Source organism: Pygoscelis adeliae, unplaced genomic scaffold (genome assembly GCF_000699105.1).
Source record: "Pygoscelis adeliae isolate BGI_AS28 unplaced genomic scaffold, ASM69910v1 Scaffold68, whole genome shotgun sequence".
NCBI lineage: Eukaryota > Metazoa > Chordata > Aves > Sphenisciformes > Spheniscidae > Pygoscelis > Pygoscelis adeliae.
In genome coordinates this window covers 1,172,582-1,193,388 of record NW_008825501.1, presented here as the reverse complement: position 1 = coordinate 1,193,388, position 20,807 = coordinate 1,172,582, and positions in this window count along the sequence as shown.

Genomic DNA, 20,807 nt, shown 5'->3' with positions numbered 1-20,807 from the left:
GTGGATGCCCCATCCCTGGAAACATTCCAGGTCAGGTTGGACGGGGCTCTGAGCAACCTGATCTAGTTGAAGATGCCCCTGCTCATGGCAGGGGGGTTGTACTAGATGACCTTTAGAGGTCCCTTCCAACCCAAACTATTCTATGATTCTATGATATGATTCTAAAAGTCATATTCTCTGCCATATCAGAGCCATTTGCTGCTCAGGAATCACTGGCCAGTATGTTTTGTTGGGAATAAAGTTTGTAGTCTCAAAAAAGTCAGGAGTTCCCTCTGTCATAGTAATACCTCCTCCTTACTGATGCATTTAGCTTGCAGTGACAGGGACTAGAGAAATATCCTAGCAGTGCTTCAGCTGATTAAAAAAAAAAAAAGATTATTAAGAAAAATATTTTTATTATTTGTATTTTGAATTCTTACTTCTAGTTTAATTTTAATAACAAAGACATGAGGGAAGGTAGTCTAAGGAAACCAAACCTAGTAGTTAAATTTCCATAAAGTCTGAACATGCACTGAAACACAGGGGCCGTGTTAAACACTTTTAACTTCTTTTGAAGCTGTTTGTCAGAAATGCAATCCATATCTGTGGCAGAAGGATGGTGTTACAGTGTAGGAGATACTATTTTTACTACTTTTTGGATAATTGCCAGTCCTCTGAGTTAAAATTCACAATTTTGGCTTCAAATATCAGAGACATTTAGAAATCTATGCCTTACTAATTAACTAGGCAGGGGAAGAGTCCTAATTTGTCAGCATTAAGATTTTGGAGCTAGAAAAATAAATCTGTTCTTCTAATAAATTTTAAGGTAAATTTTGGTGAATCGAACAGCTTCAAAATGTTGATATCTCTGTTCTCAGTCTATTGTCCTTGCCTTGGTGTGCGTGTGGGTCTTCATATGCATATATATGTATTTTACAGGAAATGCAAAGCATTAAAACCAACTTGAAATCCTGACTGATGCTAGAAATCACTTTAACAATAAATAGTGATGAAACATTCATCTTATAGTGATGATTAAAGCTCCTCAGTAGTTGAAATAGGAATCAGAGCTTTTAAAACATTTCAACCCTGGCTCTTTGCATTATTAGCTGAAAATATATCATTCTTCACTGCATAAAGTGTCTGTTCCTTCTGTGCTGCAGAAACTCATTCTTTAGCCTGCAAATGTGATATTTGTGCTCTATTACAACAGAAGCTGCTCTATAGCAGATACCATGGGAATCACCAAAGGGAAAGACATAAGCCCAGTTCCTCTGTCACTCCGAGAGCGGATCTCACTATCTTCTGGTGAGACCCAGCGTGATTCAGAGTGACCTCATTTGCAAAAGTGCAAGGGATTCCTACAGTGAAAGAATGAAGAAAAATAACTCGCACCCAAAGGATTAAAGGGGTACCAAGCAGGAGCGTAGGGTGCTATGAGGAAAGTGGTAATTCCTGCATCTCCTTAGCAAAGCATCCTCTTTTCTCTCTGGCAGCTATGACTTTATGCTAGAGCTCATCAAGATCTTTAATACTGTGTGACACCAAAAATTCCCTGTATTTTTTAATAAAGTATTCTGGGTGTTTGAAGTCTTTCTGTAGGTATTATCGTGTCTAAAATGCAACAAAACCCTAACCAGAAACCTATGAAATGAGAAAGAAAGCAAATCAGCAGTTCTAGTGGACACCCAAGATTAATCAGCTTTGGTGCCTCGTGTTTAGGAGTTTAGGAGTCAGCAGTTTAGGAGTCAGTTTATGAGTCAGCAGGCAGAGCAGGGTGGTGGCAGATGAGGGAGAGGTGTGATGAGGGAGGGAGAGATCCTGATACGCACATTATCTCAGCTAGCCTAGTATGAAGTTTCCTTGACTCAGCATCCAGCCATCAGGGATTTTCTTAACCCCAGGCAGCTCTTGAAAACTTAGTGGGGTTGTGTATGATGGGAGCCTCATCCACCTGTGTCCAGCCTGAGATGGGCACGCGGTTCTCTTGGCCAGTGCCTTCCAACAATGGGACTGATCTGCTGCTTTTCTACCTGCAGTACTGTGGGATTATGTCTGTGCTGTAAATTCATTGAAACAAGGAGCATCATGCATGGAATCTCCTTCTAAATAGGGAGCTCTTATGCTGCTTGTGATGTCTCATATTGTGAAGACCTCTTCTTTTCCAAAACATCCTAGTCCACAATGCCACAACAAAGTCAAGTCTGGTCTTTGTGGGAGGGACATGTCCAGCCCTGACTGCAGAGGCTCTTGATGCTAGGCTATAGCTGTGGAAAAGAGGTGCATTTCTGTGTGTCAACTCTCCACAAAGCCACCATAGCCAGTGCAGGGGATCCCAGAGCAGGAGGTTGGCTGGGACACTCACTGGCAGGAAGGGAGATGGGAGCCATGAGGGACATGATGTGGGATCCAGCTAAGCGCCTCAGGTACTCAGTCCTGAATCATGACTGTGGCACTGGAAAACAAGGACAATTACAGATACATCTTTAAACTCTGGAAAATAATATGCTAAAACCAGGAATCAGTCCTTATTACCACCTAGTTCCTCACTGTAAAGGTATTGCAGCTGAAGACGAGACAATACAGCGAATGAACAGTGGGCACTTAGATAACAGCAAAATAATTGTGATCAGTGCGATAAGTACTGCTGAAATTACTCCTCCTTTCCCACCCCTTTCAAAGATAAAGACCTCATGATAAGAAGGCAGCTAGGAAAACTAAATTTATTTTGCTGGCTAGAAATACCTGTAATTTATTCCTGAAAAGTATAGAGATCGTGCTGATATTATAGCACAGAGTGAGGATGGGAGAAACCCTGCTAAGTTCCCTGCACTTTTCCTATGTCCTCCTACGGTTTTCCTGCAGGGGCTGAAATCACAGCCTTGGTGTACAAGGTGAACAGGAGCAGTTTTGACAATGACTTTGCTTGAGCCAGATTTCCACTTCCCATGGCAAAGTCAAGGGCTGTTCTCTTTTCAAGTATTTTTATTGATTTCACTCTTCTCCTCTCCTCTCTTATTAATACCTCTTCTGGTTTACACAGGACAATAACCCTAATGCGTTCTCTGTTAGCATCCTGCACACCCTCCCTGCCCTCATCTTCACTCATCTTTCTTCTGAGAAGACCTTCCTGGCCAGATCCATGAATCCTGCATCAAGCAATCAGTTAGAGAGAAGATGTGTGTGGGAAGAGGGGTAGATTTTGTTTCAAGAGCTGCTGTTGTTAATAGTTTGTGGATAAAACACTTGTTCATGATCAATATTCTCTGCTTACACTGAATAATGCAGTTTTCTGTAGAACCCTCGGCACTAATTCTGACGGATAGCTCTTCCTACCTGGCGCAATGAGTCTGAGCTGCTGTGGTCCTTCCTAGCAAAAATAGTGCAAGGCTGAGCTTCTAACACAGCTGTGATGCTCACAGTGTCCGGTCTTGCCTGTTTGGGGCTAGCTTAAATGCCTCTCTGCTGCATCCTCAGTATAGGTGAGTGGAAAAGGTTGATTGGGTTTTTGTTTTGTTTTGTTTTGTTTTGTTTTTAATTTAGAAACAAACTTGATCTATGAATCAAATCTTCAAAAGAGACAAAATGCCATCTCTAAAGCTGCTTTTTCAGATGTTTAATTCTGGTCCAAGCATCCTTGCTGTGCCCTGGGGCCAGAAGAATTCCTGGGGAGGGGACAATGGGAGAAAAGTCACATTTAAGGTTGCTCCCTACTGCGTATGAATAAACCCTGACTTTCCGTTTGCTAAAAAGGCCTTTCTGCAAGCAGAAAAGAAGTGAGAGCCTCATATCTAAGGGAGGCTGCAGGAAGCCTCAGTAAAACATGGTTATTTGGCAACCAAAAGAGAGAGATCGCTGCAATGCCCATCAAGACCAGTGAGAGTGGGAATCGCTGTCTCCGGCAGGATGGACCATGCCGGAGAGGTGAGGGGTGGCTTCGGGCAATGCCAAGCCCTCCCTCCAGCCCAGCGGCCTGCTGTAAGGGAGTTTGGGGAAGCAAAGTTAGCAGAGCAGCTGCGATTTGTCTTGCAAGCACGCATCGGCTTGGAAATTTCCACTCGAGCAGGAGTGGGGCCAGCAGGTGGCACTGCGAAGTAGCCCAAGACGAGAGAGCGGCGCATCGCGGGCAGCCCGGCTGCAGCAGCTGCCTTCCCTCGCTGGGCTGAAGCAGACTTTTTTTATGATTCTCTTCCCCCACACACACACCCCGAGGTGAGAAATGCAGTAATCAGCACTGGTGGAAATGAAAAGCAGGTATGCCCGAAAATTGGGTTATTCCCCCATTTGAGACAACGGTTGTGGAGCGATAGGAAGATTTCTCTAACCTCCGCAAAGTGCCTTCAGGTCTGGTGGTGTTGAAGGTTAACCCTAAGAAAGCTACTTTTCTTTTGATTTTGTTTTGCTTTGTTTTCTTTTCCACCCATTTGAGTCTGCCTCCCTACCTGCTCCCTCTGCTTTCTCCAGTAGGACAGTCCAGCACAAAAAGTTTCTTCTGCCATGTGAATCGTGAGTTTTTCCCCCCAATCAGAGCTGGAGCATTCCCTGTGCTTCTGTCTGGTTTGAGGATGAAAGACCTCAGTTTTACCCTCTGTTTTGGACACTGAGAGCCACAGGTGTCTTTACGAGACAAGCCGTAGCCCTAGCACTGCCACTGGCCTGTTGTGTGACTTCGTACTGTTCATTTTCCTATTTACCCTTGGGAAAAGTTTCTCTGTTCCATCCACTCAAAGGAGTGGCAGTCTTTTACACGCCACACAGCATAGTACCATGGAGATCTGATCTTATCTTACCTGGAGATCTCGCCATTTTAGTAGCAATTACTCTCAAGGTTAATCATCAACTTTCTTTCTATATATAAAGCTTGTATTTACTTCGAGATGTGGCACAAGGAAATGAGAATGCAAATAGACTACTTTTCACTTAGAAACCCTGTAACATGCTTTCATTTTTTTTTTTTTTACTTTACCGTGTACACAAATAAATTCATCATCTTGCTAAATGAGCTTTAAAAAAGCGCCCTTGCAGCATGTCTCTAGGCGAAACAAGCGCTGCCATCATATAATGAGATTTGCGTTTGTGGAGTTGTTCAGAGCTGCAGTTCACCAGCACAGCACGCTGTGAAAGAGAGCAGCCCTGGTCTGGAGCGATGCTTTGTTTATGGAGAGGAGGTTTCATCTCCATTCCCACGTGGAGCCTGAAGCTCCAAACCAATGGCCTATCTGAAACCCATGCGGGATCCCCACATTGCCTTGGCACTGCTACACTGCAGGATTTTGATGGGCTTCAAAGCCATCAAGGCTGGTATGACCCCACAAACACCATGCGATAGATCACCATGATTTGAGGCTCCTAGAGCCTCTGGTACAATGATACAACTCCATCCCCTGATAAATAATGAAAGTCCCAGACGTTCGTTTGTGATAAACATATTACATGTGGGAAAAGGGAGGCGTTAGCCTTAGATCGCCAAGGTTGCTCATTCGGTGTTTATGAACAACAGAGGAAACGTAACAGAAAGGGGGTTTCTAGAGAAAGAATAGCAGGTGTCTATAGCGCTGTGGAAGATCACTACCCCTAGCACTAGCCTTGTCCTGTACTGAGCTACATTTATGGGACTGATTCATGGATGTATTATCCTAGTTTTATTCATCTGTTAACTCAATAAAGAAGTCAGCCCTGGAGTGAATGGGAAAAGTTAAACTGGAGGCATCCCTCAGTGAGTGGGAAATCAATGCAATGAACCACCAGCTCCTTGGCTCGGTGGAAAACCTTGAGGGAGGCGGAAAAAAAACCCTGTTTGCACAAGGAAAGGAACTCTCAGGCTGCATTTATACAGTGTCATCCTCCTTTGATATTTTGTGGCATTTCTACAGGTCTTGCTCTGGTTAACATATTTAAACACACACATTTTCAAGGTTAGTTTGACATTAGCACGTTTACTGCTAACGGCATGCGATAGTCTAAAGCCCTCGTTCAGCGCAACCTGCCCCGTGTCCCAATGTGTTGCACAGTTCACTTGTATAATCTCTCGGCAGTCTGAGCTATGGAGCGTGTTATTGCTAATAGAGCAATATTTGCACCTTCCCTGGGGAACCTGAAATCCTCTGACTGCCAAGTGCCGACGTGTGTGGCCTGAACGTTACGACACGCCAATCAAGGTCCTTTCAATAACTTCAGCAGAGTTATGGAGAGGTTTTCATCTTCTGGGCACCTGACATAGTCCTTAGCCTATCAACTTAGTTTACTTCACCCATGGTTTTCTGTAACGTCATTAGGATTAAAAAAGTTCATTAGGGTTAAAACAGGCAAGCATTTCCACTCCTTTCCAATCCTGGCTGGTTTAAATGCCTCCCAGAAAGTGAAGGCAATTTTGTGGGAATTCTGTCTTGTATTTCTGTTGATAGCCTCACTAGAGCCTTGTTAGGAATCTTTTATTCTGGTATTTAATACATATAGCCTCACAGTTTCTGCCTGGTATAATTTCACAGCTGGGGAAACTGAGCCACAATAAGATTAAAGGCTTTTTTTCAAAGGAAAGGAATGAGTTAATAATACTACTAGGAGCAGAACAGACAATAAAACCTTGTCTCTTTGTTTCCTGCTGTACCCAATTAGCAATTTCCTCTTACAGTACAGAGTGGCTGTAATTAGGGAAATGGGTGGCTTTGCACAAACAAGTTATTTCCATTCGGTATTGAAAACATTGTCTAGCAGAAGTTCAGTATCTATATAGCTTTCCAGCACTGTCTGAACACGGGTAGGAAAATAATAATTTAGGTATACATATATACATATGCATACACTTACGAGCACTCTGTTTTAATGGAACATTAAGTTAATGTCACGTTAAGTTACAATGCACTTCTTATGGAAGCAAAAACAGCATCTATATAAATATCAGATAGATGTATTATGATCTGCACAATTGCAATAAATAGCAGAAGGCTATGCAGTAATGGGACACTAAAAAATATTTACCACATCTTCTGAGAGTACCACCGCTCCTATTTGCTGTCAGGGTGAATGGCTAAGTTTGATGTGTGGCCTTCGGTAGGGCGCGTTTCCAAATGTGTGATGACATCACAAATCAAGCAGGGGTTTGAGTGAAAATGACTTGGTCCTGGTGCAATCATCTAGGTTCCCCAAACCAATACTGCTCTGGGTCTAGAACAAGCGTGTGTGGGGACTATGGTGTGGCTTTTTGTGTCCGCTCAACAGGGGTGTGGATGAATTGCTCAATAATATCCCTAAAACTCTTTGGGTCTTTTTTTGTCCTCTGTCCTGCTAGGCCAAATTTCCAAAAGGGTCTCCGGGAGGAGGACTTTCCACGTGTAAAATTGGCGCTTTCATATCTGGCAGCTCTTCCCTCTGTGTCTGCACCTGTCTGACCTCACAGACATGTCTACCCATGACAGGTCTGATTTATACTTCAAATTCAGGCTGCTAAAGAAAAAGAGAGGATCAAATTGCACCCACATAGAGGAGTTTTTATTAGAGTGAGTTTGAAACTTCAGGGCTTCTTTCTTATGTTCCTATTTTCCCTCCTGAAGTACAATGAGTTGTCTAATTTTCTCCCTCTGCATTAACTCTTTTTTCATTGTTTAGCTCAGTTTTTTATCCTCACCTTCTGTTTGTCTCTCTCCTTCCCATTTCTTTTTCATCTCATGACCTACTTGAATTCCTCGCTCACTTTAACATCCTTGTACATGTTATCAGCGGGGCTTATGGACTTCTGACTGTTTGGTGACCTGTGTCATTTTAGTGCTCCAGTTTTTCCGTACTGGATATCCAGGTGTTCATGCACCCCACTGGCAAATGTGCGTTTTTGCTCTGTGCTCTTCCAGAGATGAAGTGTGATAGTGTTCCCCTCAGCCTGGGAAGACTGGTTCTTTAGACCGATGAAACAATCCTAGGTCCCCATTTTAGTTCATTATGCATGAGACAAGTTGGTGGCCCTTACACTAGGCAAAGTTAGTCTGAAGCTTTGCTGAATCTGTCTGTTTATAACTGAATATAAATGCTGAATACAAGAATATGTTTCTAAGGATAGACAGACAGGGGTATACATCAGAGTATACATCAGGGGTATATATCTGTTTATATTATTTGTATTCTGGGTAGTAAAGTACACTTGAGAAAAAATAAGTAAGATTGGTTCAGGTCATGTCTGTAGTTGCCCATTCTAAAACAAATACCTCCCTATGACTTCCTCACTTCTCAGCCCGCATCAGTCTCACAGTCTCACCTTGGTTGTTAATCAAACCAAATTCCCAAGCATATGTCCAGGGAAAGGAACCTGGTCTGAAGTTGTTGCTAAAGATGATCTCTCAGTAAGGACATTTCAGCCTTGTAAAGCAAATCTCAGCTCAGCGCTACAAGAATTCAGAAATTCAGAGTGACCTTAGTAGAAGGTCTTTCCTGATCTTTTATAAAAAGAACTGGCAACTAGCTGCACTGGTTCACATTTCAGCTGTGTTGTTTATCTGTTCTGTGTGGCCCTGGTAACGTGATGTATCAAACCCCAAAGCTTATCACATGAATAAAGAATGGAGACAAAACCATCTCATGGGAAGATCAGGAGAAACCTAGCTTTTATTACTGTTCCAGCCACTCACCTTTTGTGTGATCCTGGGCAACTTACTTTTCCCATCCACAGCAGTGTTACCATCCGTAATGCTGATAAGGACATTTCTCCATCATAAAAAGTTATTTGAGACTTGTGCATGAAAGCAGATTTATTAAGGTTTTTTTTGGACACTCGGGGAATACAGAAAACCCCTGCATGGAGAAATATTTGCTTCTTGAAGAAGCATGGTGGAAACTGTGTGCATGGGAAGGGAAGGGATAAAGCCTGTTTTTTCTTAAATTCCTTTTAGCATGATGGCAAGCACCCCAACCTCATTGTGTGTGCGGAGCAGCCACAGAGTCCAGATTGCTTTACCAATTAGTTACTGCTCACATTTCCCTGGTTTCATAAATCACAATCTTAGAAGGCCTGGTCACAGAATACCAGAAGAACATGGTTAAAATGTTTTTATCTGAAGGCGGGGGAAGGGAGGGGGGGGGAAGAAAGAAAGAAAAAGTGTGCTTATAGCATGCTCCTTTTCTATTTTTCTGATGTACACCAAAAAAGGAAGCAAATTATTCTCAATACACAGAAGCTGAATAATTGCCTCTGTTCCTTAAGGCAGTGTTATCATATTCAATGTATTTTTTCATTAAGCGTATCAAACAGAGATCAATGAATGTAGAAGAGTTCTCCCTTCCCCGTAGCAGTGAGTGCTAATGGTGCTGAATTGCTGTGATACCACACACCTCTCAGAAAGAAACAGATGTTGTGCACTCCATTAGAAACCTAAGAGTCTTTGCTACAACCAGAAGAAAGCTCCATTTTGAGCCTTGGTGAACTGAAAGTTATGCAGCTACAAATCCACCATTAGTGTAGGAAAGGATCTTTTTTCTTTTCTGAGCCCCCAGCTAATGCCATTCAGGCAGGAGATGGAAGGACTGCACACCGGCAATCTCTTCTCTTGAAGGTTGTTTAAAATACAAACATTCACATGCATGCAGACTTACTACAATTATAACTGTAAATGTTGAAAAATTAAAGTTCTGCACATACGAGAGTCAGCAGACTCAGCGGAGGCAAGCGTGATTTTGTGACTGTCATTTTTCACCGAGTGTCACCATCACACATGCTGGTTGTACCTACCAGCTGATTACGATGTAAACATGGAGTCATTCCACTAAAGCCTCTTTCTGACACTTTTTCAATGCCTGAAAAAGTCTGGAGCTTCTGTAAGCCAACATGGAACAAAATATTATAGTTCAGGGCCAAAAGGAAAAAGAGAGCTTTTGTTTGGTATTCATGCCTTCTTTTCCATTTCACCAATAACATCTCAGAATTAACTTTTAGCTAGTAAAACTTTTATTTTGACAGAAAGAAAATAAATCAAATTTACTTCATCAAGTCTCAGCAGTTAAATTTATCCTGGAAATAAAGGCTGTACCACCAAGATGGGTTCATTTGAATTATTAATTTCAGTCAATATAGAAACAATGGATATTTCTGCAGTACGGTTCATCTGAGCTTTGTGTCTACCTTCATTCATGTGAAACCCAACCAGCGAGGTTTAACAACGAGAGTCTCTCTGAAAGAGCACAAACTCGTGTATGTGCGCGTGTCTGTGTCTTCTAATTGATCAACTGAAAAACGACCTTCTGCTGCTGGAAACATTAATTCAAGATTCATAAAGATAAAATAGATGTTGGTTTTAATTCATCTATATCATTAAACATGGTGAATTATACAGCTGCTGTAAAAGGTCCCAAGAACAGAAACATGAAAAAAATTGTTTGTCTTTTCAATAGCGTTGCTCACAGGGCTTAGGTTAATGACTAGATTAAGGAGTCATGGATCCACTGACTTCAACAGAGCAATTATAGTTTCTATAAATAGGGGATGTCCTGGGGTTTATTAAATAAATAACATATCAAAAAGAGGGTAAGGAGAAACTTTATTGTTTGGCACAAAGTATTCCCAAGAGACACCAGCTGAAATAATTCACAATAATTCAGGGAAAGAAGGAAAGATTACACAAAAGTATTTTTCACTTGAAATGTAAGCTGTCTCCCTGCAGTGTCTTGGCACTTGTAACCATTCCTGAAGTATGAAGTAGTCTTGGGATTATTCAGCCATCATGTTTAAATAACTGGGTTATGTAGTTTACTGTTATCTTTTGTAGTTAGATTGAGAACAAAGGCTGCCATTTCCTGCTTTGTCAAATTTAACTTTGCTTTTGCTTTGACTGAGGGGTCCCTTGTGAAAACACCATGTAGTTTATTTGTGCTTCATTTGTAAAGCAGATAGGTTTGGATAAATAGACACAAGTTAAAAGTAAACTGATGTGGAAACGAGCATACACATTTTGCCCTACTTAAATTACATTTAACCTTTATCTGCAAGACTTCAGTGGCCTGCAGACACTCTGTTGGCACTCTGCAGCTACATTTTATGCCCTGAATAAACCCATATATTTGTGGATATTTATCCTAGCTGGACTATATCTATGCATTTGAGTTTTCTCTATCAAAACAAACTGCGCCTATTCTGCCTTTGTCTTTTCTACCATTGTCATTTTCTCACCATACACAAAATAACTGGTTCTGTACTATCTAAAGGGCTCAAGCTGATCCCTGCTATAGTTATCTTTTATTTGCTTTCCCTGGACAGATCTGGTCATCCTGATTCTGTTGTGTAAGTACATTTGACATCTTACCCAGCAAATAACATTACTCATGATAACTGAAGGCAGTTTGGCTTGATGTGGCCAGGAATATGAAACCAAAGGAAATCAAACAAGGTTTTAAAGCCTCCCAAGAAGCACGCTGAACACTGAAAGGAAGTTAACAATTTTAGCACTATTGAAAGCACTCTATTAAATGGAAAGATTTGGGCTTTTGAAACAGTGGCCAATATGTATGTGAATTAAACATCTGGAGAGAATATAAAAAAAGAAACTCATTTAGAGGGAAATGAATCCCCTATAGAAAGTGTTCTAGTCATAAGGACGGAATGTACTCTGTAACTCATGTTGAGGAAGGGATACATTAACGCATTAATTTTAAGAGTCTCAATCTCACTTTTATTTATATTTAAGCTTTTAATCCTTGAATAATTAGTCATTACTAGTATTTAATGACTGGTTTGCTAATTGGGTATCCCTAGATGGAACTAAAGGCAGTTAAACCCTAACAAACTGATCATTAACTACAGTAATGATCAAATTATCTGGGATTATTACTATTATAAAACATAATTAACAGTTTATAACAGCTTTATTTTATTTTGTATTTTGTTTCCTCTAAAGAAAACATCCTGGAGTACTGCTGTGAGGCCATGTTAAAATTCTCACTATTAGAAATGTCGTGGTGAAAGCACCCATTTCCTCCAGTTACAGGGGAAATATTTAAATGTTTGCCTAAAATAACTGTATAGTAGGTGGTTTGTTGTCAGATGCTGGCTGAAGAAGGCACCAATGATGCATTCTAGCAGTTGGGAAAAAAAGCAAAAAAAAAAAAAAACAACTCAGAAGATGGGGAGTGAATGAAAGTCTAACTCAGATTCTGTAAATTCGCAGTTAACCTTTCAAATGGGTCAAGTCCCAAACTCGTTTCATTTTTGTCCCATTTCCTAGCACAAATAACTCCTCTTGCAGTTTGCCAGGGAGCATTGAACCTACAGCTTTCACTGCCAAACCATCAGACCTCAGGGATGGAGCTGACTTGACGCTTTTGCCAGTAATTGCAGTGAACTTTTCTTTTATGGGGATGGGATAAGTGAGGATAATTAGCTCAATTAGCTCACCCTACCAGCTAGCTAACTCATTTTTAGTTTTGAACCAAGATGGGTGTCTTTCCTCTTAAGAAATCCTCAATCAGAGTGTGCATTTTCAGAAGTACATGGGTAAATATTTTGTTCTGTACAGAAAATCAAAGTAGACACCTAAATTTGACCAGCTGAGTAGCCGTCTATATTTAATTTTATAGATAGACTTCATCTCCATTGATGATAATGGCAGTTTTGATACCTAAGTCATACGCAGACAACTTTTTGTAGATAGGTGTCTACTTCTTTTAGGTCCGTGTATTTGAGGAATTAATCTCTCTATGGGTGAGTGATCTGCAGACCGTCCAGGAATGACTAGTTGTTCAATAACATCTCACCCTTTCTTATTCACTTACATGGTTATATTCACAACTCAGCACCATGTGTACTGCTTGTTAGTCTATCTTCCTGATGTTACTTGAATCACTCTATTCATATTTAAATACCTCATGTTGTTGCAATTATTATTCCTTAAATTCATCTAAAATGCTTTGACCCAAGCATACAGGTTCTTAAAGATCTATATGCACCTTAACATATTCTCTTTCACATTTTCTCCAGCAAAAAGCATTTGCTGACAGAATGCCAGAGTAATTTTGTGTTTCTCTTCTCCTTTCATGTCCCAGGTACTGTGTTCCCAGACTTTCTGATCATAAACTGGACCTGAAAGCAAACTTTGATTATTTTTATTTTTTTACTTTATTTAGTCCCTGATTTTATTTCTTCATTCAAGAGGAATTGTATCTGCTTTTCACTTCTGAGGTGTAAACTACATTAATCAACACAGACTTAATTCCTCTATGTTATCTGAGGATGTGGATTAAGCAGTCTAGCCTTGCTCCATGATTGACCTTTCCTATTCCTCTCCTACCCCTCACATTTTCCTGTGTGCTTCTGGTACCTAGTAAAGGTTAAATCTAGGAGCTATATGGATTTGTTTGAAGGTCCCTAGACACTTCAGTTGTCCATTTTGTCCACAGCTGTCTAGTTTACCCAGGACTTATCTCTCTGCCAACTTAGAGGTCTAACCTTAACCTAAGTCAAACTATAATTCACTTGCTTTTTCCCCGACAGTCATGTCTAATTGTAGTGGACTCTGGACTATGACAAATGTGCTGAAGCAGTACAGAAAAACCCTGAGCCATGAATTGTCTTGTCACAAAAATATAAAACCACCAGTTTTACTCATTAGCAGAAATCCTGAATAGAAAGAAGGGAAAATAGAGAGAACAGAGTGGGGGTTGTCTTTCTGTTGTTTTCTTTTAATGGTAAAAATATTTCTTGGCTTCTTAGGTAATTTAGATGATGAAACACCTTAAAGAGGGATAGGCTGAGAAACAGAGTAGGCATAATGAGGACTTTTTGTGGTGGGTGGGGTAGAGAGGGACCAGGAACAGTGATGGGAATATAATTCAAGGGAGAAGCTTAAGGTATATGGGTGTCCAGGATGATTTCAAGTATGTACTCCAGGAGCTCATACTATCAGTACAGCCTGAATTTTGATAGGAGAGCTGAAAAGATACATGTCCAGGAATCAGTCCTGAAATAAGAAGGTGCCAAAAATGATCCATAAGAGACCTGCAGGTCTGTGGGTTCCTCTGGTGTGAAAGTGGTTGCTTCAGTTCTTCTCACATTTAATCTTCATTACATCAGAGGAGAACAACACAATCCAGTCTAGTAGGTCCATTTTCCTAAATGAAGGACATATGTTACAAAAGAGAAGGGTGAAAACTTAAAATGAAGCAAAGAAATTGCCCGAGTTTTGAGTTACATAAAAGTTGTAAGAAGCAGAGAGGGAGTGCTTGTGACCAGAGCCCTAATTTTGCAAAAGGGAGTTGTAAGAATAACAAAGAATGAGGGAGTGTGGCAACCAGTGGTGCAGCAACCAGAAAAACATGCTTCAAGGAGACAGTGTAGTAGTAGTCATGCCCTAAAGCATACTGTAGCCTTCAGGTTGCTGAGCCATTCTTTAAGGGAGAATTAACTGATCATTTAACTGGGGGTTACAACCAAAAATCAGTTAGTTAACTTGTGAAACTATTCAAGTGTACTTTGGATGGTTAAAGTAAAGAAGAGGAGAAAACACAACTTTGGGTTGTAGCCTGGAATCTGTCTCTGACCTCAGATCACCTGTTTGCGTCACAGTGGTTATTGGGTGATGGTACCGATGCCAGTAGCAGGTCCAGAAGCAGCATGGGGGAACCAGTGAAGTACATCAGAGAAGTTAACCCTGACAGAAGGTCATAACTGTCCAACTACAGATTTAACCTGAAACACCAGGGTTGGAACTATAAACTTGTCCAGCATAAGCTGATGCAGTTGACTCAGACAGGGTGACACACAGTGCAGCATTGCTGTCCCATATGTTATAAAATCCCAGACCAGCCGCGAAGCAGCAGTGGTGTTGGAGGTAGCCCAAGCCAACTCTGCTGTCTTCCCCCTTCAGTAAGGATGCTGTGCTGTGACTCATGGGGACAGCACAAAATCTATGGTGAAAAGCTAATTTTCAGCAGATAAGAATCTCCTTAGCTGTCCAAACACAGAATGCAAATGCTCTTGCACTTAATTTACCGTGGGACTGTGTCTACACAAGTAGCCCACCTGTCACTGTGCAACCACTGGTTTTTGTGGACATGTTTCTGATTCCATAGGAGCTAACAGCAAAAGCTGCATGTTTAGAGGGTAGGAGATCAGAAGCTGTGTCAGAGCATGTTATTTTCCTCAAAGTTATAAGGCAGTCCAAGAATTTATTGAATCAGGAGAGCTTCTTAATCTAACTTTACACAAAATTTTAGGTACCACACACAGACTGCTGATAGCTTAGTTTAACATGCTTTACCTTAGCTAAAATAACTCTTCCCATTGGAAATGTAATGTGCAGTAGTATGAGACAGGAAAAGTAGCCCAGTGCCCTAACTTCTACCGTTATGAAGCAGTTTGTCAAGATTCCCCAGGGAATCCTTGTGCTTCTCATCATGTTCCATAACAGAGAACGCTAGCATTATAGCTCTCAGTTCACAACTAGTACATAAAGGATGTATATTTTTAAATGCAGTTTGTATATGTGAAATGCAACTGTTTAAGTGATACAAATTGGCTAGCTCTGAGGCCTTATTAAAAAGAACTTGATGCTTGACTATAGACTTACATTTACATAATTAAGACAGATGTTACCACTGCAATAAACTCTCTGGTACATTGTTATTTTTTTGTTGTTTTATGATTATGTCAGTTTGGAAAGTCTAGAGCCGATATTTTTTTAAATCCTGGTACACAATCGTGGCCAGGTCTGGGATTGTTTCTTTCTTATTTCACTTTTATTTTAAACAGTGTCCTAGATCCTGCTGTGCACTATGAAGTTGAGGAAGAGGAAGAAAGTTCCAGATTAGGAAGGAAAGAACTTATTTACAAGTCCTACTTTTAGCACTGCAGTTTAAGGAACAATAACTGACTATTGGGGTACCATCCCAAATGGAGCATCCTTCATCGTTGAATGAGCAGTTCATTTTCAGTCCAAGTCAAACTAGACTAAACATCGTTATCAGCATCAAGACTGGTTAACAGCTTTGTTAGGAAGGTCTCACTTCTCTGCTAGTTTATACTGGCATGAAAGTAATCTGACCCCCCCAGTATCTAAGGGTCATACACTCAGTGACCACTTTTTTGTTATTAGTAAACCTTTATCATATCTAAAACCACTTCACATTCAGCAGTGAGAATAAAATATGTTTCTAGCAAATGGCCTTGCTTTTGCTGATGGAAATGGTCTTTTGGGAGCTAATAAGCTGCTGGTAAAAGATACACTTTCTCTGTTTACGTTGTGTGTGCTTGTAAATAGAGTAGGTTGGACTTTTTCTACTAGAAATTGGTAATGAATGAGTTTGGTTTGTTGTGCAGCAGCAAGGGTTCATGTCTAGGATCTCTGTCCCCAGGACTGCTCATTTAGAATGTCATGTGAAAATTAAAGTTACGTAGGAGCTAAAAGCTGCTCTGAAACACACAAACAAAACCCTCCAGCTTTGCTTCCCCTACCCATTTACATTTATGTCTCCCTGCTGTCCCAGAATGAAGTGCAGGGAAGGATCTGACAGTGGATCTCATTGCAACTCTGACACCACATCCAGTGCAGAGGGCTGAAATGTTTGGAGTGTGGAGTAAGACTGTGTGTGGGAGGGCACCATGGTCTCCTGCAGAACAGTAAAACCTGTATTTAATAGGAGCACTTTTTCCACGTGGAACCTGCAGAGCTGTGTAGAACACGTCTTTGCTTAGCAGGATTTCTCATTATGAAAGGTAATAATTGAAAATCTTATTAAGCTATTAAATGTCTGCAAGGTGACCATGCTGTTGCGATCACAAATGTTCTCTGGGTAGAGGTGACTGTCGGGTATCAGGCTCTCCCAAGTTGTGTATGTTATGTTGTCTCATTAAAGGTTAATCAAAGACCTGGTGAGGACCAAAGGAACAATTTCAGGGGAAGGAGCCCTGTAACTTTGCCAGTGAGAAGGGAGCACCCAGAACCCCTCCCTCCCTGAGACCATCAAAGGGCAATGAATAGACAATTGTCCCTGGTGTGAAACCCAATGAGAAAAGTCAATGGGAACAGTTGAGCCTCTACAGAAAACCCTTCATGGCAGAGCAGCTGAACCCCAAACTAATTTCTGTGTCTGTTGTGATAGTGGGAAGAATTTTACTGCCCAAACATTTCCATTTTAAACATCTTAGTGTAGGTGTTAGTGTAGCCTCCAACCACTCCTTCAGAACAGCATTGCTCCCTCATAGATCACAGGGCCTGTTTACTAGAGTCATGTGGATATGTGGGATACCGTAAGTTATCTGAAGTGACATTAAGGTCCTATGTGCTGGCAACAATGTAGGCTTAGACCCTAAGACTCCAGGTAATCTTGGGGCAGACATTTACAGGAAGATGTCTTAATCTGGGATTGAATCCCATCCAAGCTTTCTGTTCTACCAAGTCAGTGCATGACATGTTGGACCAACAACCAACAAAATAAAGCCTTACATGTGTGTATATGTATAACATTGACTGTAAAGCGTTGTACCTTTGGCTAAATAGTAGCAGGTTAACAAGCTCTCCAAGTTCAGCTTGGTTCACTGCAGATTTTCTTAAAATTCATACACTTTTTATGGTTATGTTAGCTGCTATGTGCTTCTGGTTTTCAGCTACAGGGAACGTCCTGATCTAATTTGAAGGAGTAGTAGAAAGGAAATGGAGGAACGGAGAGCATAGTGAGTAACATGGGACCACACACCTCAGGGATTCAGTACCAACTTGGGAAAATGGGTGCAGTGATGTCAATGTAGTTGCCCCAATAAATCAAAGCCATAAATACTCAAAATTGTGGGTTTTTTTTTCACATGGTTTCAGTGTGCAGTCAGGTCATACTTGGTGTTCCCCACTTTGGAAGTTTGAGACCACAGGAGTCTGCAATTCAGAGCAAAACTCAGAACTGTGAGCTGTTGTGTACCAAATCTCAGAAAGCCTTTGCATTATGTTTGTAAAAACATTGAAGCCTGACCTTATTTTTTCTGTCTAGATATATTTTTTTCTGTGTAAAGTTTGAATTACTCCATTTATTTAAAGCTTTTCTGTGAAGATTGAAAAACTGTAATTAATTATTTTTACTGTTGTTTTTCATTTTGAGGTACATTATTTCTTGCTTCAATACTACGTCGTATGGGATAGTTCAATCTTGTATCCCTATTATTTAGAAAACAAGCAATTTCACACTTAAAGCCTTTAGCAAATGAGTTTTACAGGAGATGAGAAAGAGGACTAGGTGAAATCTATTAAATCCTTCTGATGATGTGAAAATTTCCCTGAATTCTTTATCATCGTTAGCTATTACAGCCATGTTCACAGCACCCTTTTGATCCATCACTTAAATATAAATTGCATTCTCTCTGGCTTTGTCCATTTAAAAAGCTTGCAAATCAAAGCAATTCTTGTATTTTCCAGTGGCTGAAATCACTTACATTTGGTCTTTGGCCTTATAAATCCTCATGAGGGGTCATCTTTTGGTACAATACCTAGTGTATCTTAGGCCATCATACAACCTTTAAAGTAATATGAAAATCAACAGATACACTGAAAATTATAATCATATTTAAGAAAGTGTGATGAAAATTTACAGTGTTTAATTCTAGGCACCTAATTTATGTGGTTTTGTTAGATGTCTAGTAACCATAGGCTTCACAGATACATGATGGGTAGCAAAAATTTAATTTAAGGTCTCTGAAGTGCCCTGTGAATTCTTTTTCTTTATTGAATACATATAAAGGCTATGGACACCAGCCTCCAAACAAATATATCTAAGTAAAATTTTCAAAGTTAAGCGGAGCTAGTAGCCTTGGTTTCTTCCTCCATCCAACCCAAATTCCAGTTACAAATCACTTTTACAGAGATCTTTTAACTGTTTGGGAATGTGTTGATACACCTCTCCTATACTGAAATATAATTACTTACAAAGGAAACAGTACATATATGAACATTCTTTTCAGTAAATATGATGTTAGAAAAAGAAAAAGAAAAAGTCACCTTATTTCTTTTCTCCCTACTCAAAATACAGTTGTACAAATAAGTTTGGAGTTTTGTTTGGTTTGATTTGGCAACCTTTGACATTTTACCCAGGCAATAAAGAAAAAAAGATCCAAAATATAATAAAAATTTGATGTAACTCAAACCTCTTCTCCAATTAGTCAGAAATCTCTCAAGAAAGGCTTCTCTTATCTTCCTCTCAAAGTTTGTGGGTTTGGTTTTTTTTTTTTCATCTTGATCTCTCATCTGTAAATAAACATGAAGTTGTTTCAAAGACACTACAGCAAAAATTAACAAGTTGGACATATGGAGTTTTAATTGGTTGCCAGCAACAAATTGTAAGCACTGTATCAGTGAGTAAAGAAAAATAAAACTTCAAGATCAGCCAAGTCTGTTTAACATACATTATGCATTCGTTATTATGGAAGCAATTGAGCAAGAAAGGGACACGGAGAGAAATCAATACTGCTCACCGCTGAATAGTCACAAATCATTTTATAAAAATGGTATTCCATTTCATAAAATGGTGGCAGGAGAAGTTATTAGCTGCTCAAGTCTTTTGTTTAACCAGAAACTGTCTGGCTTCTGAAAGAAAAGCCAGTTTAAGGAGTACTTTGTAGATGGAGTGATAGAAATTCCCAGCATTCATCTCTTAAATGTAGAGAGGGCTGAAGGAAGGGCACCACGTATGCAAAACTAGTACGCAGGTAAGGACTATCTAAAGCCCTGTGGAGACCACCAGCGAGGCTGACAGACTCTCTGCAGGTTCAGAGCCTACAGTCTGCACCTGTAGGAAGTGGTACACATTTTTACCCCTACTTTATGGATACCTGAATAAGATATTATCTTCCTAATTCAAATGCTCAGCCATTGGTAGAGAAATCTCCAACTGGAGGTCTCCAGTAGGCAGCTTCCTCTTCCCATTCACTGATCACGGAACCTCGACACCTATTTTCAGAGATTATTTCACTAAGTGCCCCAAAAATAAGCACAGCTTAGGTGTTTAAATTAAATGAATTAAATCCACTAAGAATACAAATATATAAATATGTGTATGCCTATGTGAATATGTAAAAGTAATTAGGGACGGTGTATGAGAAAATGAAAATCTGTTTCTTTCAGACAGGAGATGTGACTTTCTCCACGCTGAAAAGCTTGCTAGTGACTGCAGGCAATCATCTCAGTGGCAAAATGTGGCTTCAGCTTCCTTGAAGGAGCTCTCCTTCATGGCAGTCAGCCAGGAGGGCTAGCCCCGGTGCCTTACTGACACTGGGCTTGCCTTTACCACTGAATCCAGGCAGCTGAATGTCTTCTCCATGTATGCACAGAGGTGGGCATCTCTGAGACATTTGTAGTACAGAAGCTGGACATGAGCTTGAGCTAAAATATGTCTTTCTCTTGCTTTTCTCTTGTTTCTAGCACTGAACCAACGTGGTGGCTTCACCACCTTCTTCTTGCAGCCAGCCGTCATGTTGGGAGTATCCCCTCCGGTATCCCCTGCCATTAACCCATTCAAATTAAAAATAGTTAAACTAATAGGAATTTGCTTCGAGGTAATACCCCATAGTATTGCGATCTCTAGACCCCTGCTAATTTAAAGCTCTCTGTGTTGGAAGAGCTCCAAACCCCTCTCTGTTGATGCCTCAAATTCCTGAGGATTTAGTGTACAGAACTGTTAAAAATAGAAAAACATTTGGCTATCTAAATTTCCATTGCCTTTTAAAAACTTAAGCTTATTATTAGGTGAAGATACAGCAAAAGATATTAAAGATTTCTGGAGACCTCTAAAGCTTTACAGGTGGGAAACGTTACCTCTGTGTACACATGTCCGTAGCATTCTTCACACTTTGCAATTGTCTCTTAACCAAGAAAGGCAGCTGG